The sequence below is a fragment of the Pipistrellus hanaki genome, assembly GCF_964339955.1.
Source record: "Pipistrellus hanaki genome assembly, chromosome: 15".
Taxonomy (NCBI): Eukaryota; Metazoa; Chordata; class Mammalia; order Chiroptera; family Vespertilionidae; genus Pipistrellus; species Pipistrellus hanaki.
In genome coordinates, this window is record NC_140517.1 from 8,838,723 (window position 1) to 8,841,954 (window position 3,232).

At 34.8% G+C, this 3,232-nt stretch overlaps 1 pseudogene across 1 annotated transcript; it reads left to right on the plus strand.

Annotated features, from left to right (window-relative positions):
* Positions 1-1,451: 1,451 nt before the first annotated feature.
* LOC311633763 (ubiquitin-conjugating enzyme E2 D3-like) lies at positions 1,452-2,081 on the plus strand (annotated as a pseudogene). Its single transcript has 2 exons — positions 1,452-1,455; positions 1,716-2,081. The product of its transcript is annotated as a ubiquitin-conjugating enzyme E2 D3-like (transcript).
* Positions 2,082-3,232: the final 1,151 nt, after the last annotated feature.

Here is a 3,232-nt window from a genome sequence, read left to right on the forward strand (position 1 = left end):
GGACACAAGATGAGCACATGTCTTAATAATGAGCTTAGAAACCCATTCATCTTGTTTGATGGTTTCTCGTTCAGTGCTGACGACTAGTAGAGAGGGATTGATTTTTTCTCACTCTCCTAAAAGCCATTATGAAAATATTTTCTAATCTATTTTTTTGTTCATTTAGAAGCAATTCCATGATTTTAAGCACCAGTTCTCTGAATCATGGTGTTTCCTATTAACTCTTCCCTGTTGTGCTTTTCATCTAATTATCTCACCCTGTCACCTATGTTCCAGTTTCTAATTTTGTTTTCACACCTCACTGGATACCCAAGAGTTTCTGGCAGTAGAAGAGTTGGGTTTGCACTAAAAGTGTTCAAAAAACAGAAAGGGATTCATAAACCCTGAAGTACAACCAACTCATTCTACAGATAAACAAAGCAAAGTCTTAAAAGAGAGGGAGATCCTCTTATAACATCATGGGATATGTGTGGCTGAGGGAGGACCTGTTAATTACCAAGGCTAAACAGATTACTAGGAGGGTGATGGTATCACCATGTGGCCTCCACTGGTCTTTCCTTACCTGGCATTTTTTTTCCCCTTGGCAGCATAGCCATGGGTATAATATGTGGCAAAGATATCTCAAATATGAAACTTCAAGAGAAAGAAACTCCTTCGGGTCCATTTTGAAGAAAAGTTTTAGCTTTACTTTTCAATAGGTTGAAGTGATTAGAAGATTATGGCTATGATTTAAAATGGAGGCCTAACTGTCCCACGAATAACTTTAGTTATTACTTGTTTTTGCCTAACCAAAGCCTTTCCTTTTACAGAAACTCTTCTCCAGTGGGGCTGCCTCAAACTATTCTGGGACTGTTTCTCCTTTCCTTTAATTTCTGGGAGAGAGGGAACATTTATTATTTAGGTGACAATAAACTAAGAATATTGCCTCCCTCTGGATGGTTCTTCAGTGTCTCCTATGATTCTTCAAGACTTTTGTTTCAACAGATAGTATATTTCTTTGAGCCAGAAGCCACGTTGTATATACACTATTGACTTCCCCATAACTCACGAGTGGAGTAAACTCACACTCACTGAATTCTTTTAATGCTCCATCACTATGTTGTGTATTTCATAGGTAACATTTCATTTGATCCTTAGGAAAACTCTTTGAGGGAGGGCTTATTACCCCAGCTTCACATGGAAGGAACACTAAAGCACAAATGCTAGCTAAATGTAGTACTCTAAGAACTAACATTTAGTAAACAGTGGATTAGCTGAGCACATTTGTCCCCTGACAGTGCCATTTCATTAATTAGTGTTGGTTGTACTTACTACTTGAACTAAAGTAGAAGTTTCATAAACTCCTGACTATAATATTTATTATTCTTAGAAATTAGAATACGTATGTAATAATATATGTGTATAATATATATCAATGTGTATATGTCTTTGTGTATTTAGGATTGTGAATCATGGGTATGCATGATTTCAAACTTTAAAGAAGTCTTGCTTCTGTCTTCCTGGATATTCAATTATTTAAATAGTAATCATGATTGTCAGCATGATTGGTATCTTAATCTGCATTTATAATTAATTTATATATTGCAAGAGAAGAATGTATTCAGGCAAGGATGCTATGCATTGCACAAGAATCATTCGCAAGGCATGCTTCAACACAGGGTCTACAACATAGACACTATATTTGACCCATGACCCTTCAGCACAATATTCTGCAGGTCCAGTTGGGGATGATATATTTCACTGGTAAGCCATAATTATGGGACATAATGACTGGCCATATCAAAGCACTGTATTCTTTTTGACAATTCATTTTCTTAGACTATCCCTTTGAACCATCTAAGGTTGTATTTACAACAAGAATTTATCACCCAAATATTAACAGTAATGGCAGCATTTGCCTCAATATTCTAAGATCACACTGATCTCCTGCATTAACTATTTCTAAAATCCTCTTATTCATTTGTTTACTGATATGTGACCCAAACACAGATGGAGTGACAGAGATTGCCTGGGTCTATAAAACTGGTAGAGATAAATACAACAGAATATCTTGAGAATGGACTCAGAAGTATGCCGTGTGAGGCTACCCTGAAGTCAGAATAACCTGCATTATAGCTGGAATAAACTTTAAGTTACTGATAAAAACTTCAGGCCTTCAGCAATTCTAAACAAGAATAGTATGCAAGGCCTGATCCCACACAGAGTCTATAACAGACACTATATTTGGAAAATGTTTTCTAAATGAGATGATGACCATTTAAACAGGAAAATATATCGGATGAATGTGAGAAGTAACTCTCACAGAAATATTTTTCTTTTAGAGGATAATGTTGACTGATTATTCTCTGTAAACAGGCAACAAAAATGAAGCTTGCAAAAAGAAATGGATCTCTCCAACAGAATTATTTTAAAACCCTCACCATTTGTGTACCCTTCCAACGCTCATATTCAAACATGTTCAATCATATTCATCAATTAATCTTAAAAGCTGTATCATTTTATGAGCAACTTTATTTAACTATAATATGTTTTGCACTTGCAAGTTGGAATGTTAAAGACAGTCTTAGTGGTCTTATTCTGGGAGGAAAAATAAAAGTAAATTAGAACATTCACACTAGGGGCTTGGAGGTTTTAACATGCAAGGCAGAGCTTAGTTTAATTATATACAGTACAGCATCAAACCTTTATGAAGAGAATAAGAGTCAAATCTATCCATCCCTGGACAATGACTTCCTCAAGCAGATTTTTAAAACCAGTTCCCATGATCACAGATGATCTCATTTCATAGTTAATTTAGGAAGGATAAAAATTAGTTTTATTGGATTTGGGCATGAGTGAAATAAACACTATCATTCTTTAGCAAGGCCTCATTTGAGGGGATATATTGAGAAACCAGTGCAAATTACATACCTCTTCTTATCTAATATCACTATCACAGATTATCTAGGATTTACAAATAGCAAATCTTTAATGTATGGTAGTTTCTTCAAATTGCATTAACAACAATGTTTTGCTTGGATATATCAATTTATCATGTATGCATATTATGCATGTACATTATTACATGTATATAATAAATTAATATTTAATGTCAATTACTTGAAAATGTATTATATAACAATGCTTTCTTTATTAAAAGGGACTCTCCCCCGTCCAATCCATTGCAAATATTTCAGGAATGTGTTTATTATTGGATGCCATGTCAGTAACATGCAGGCACCAGACCTAAGGT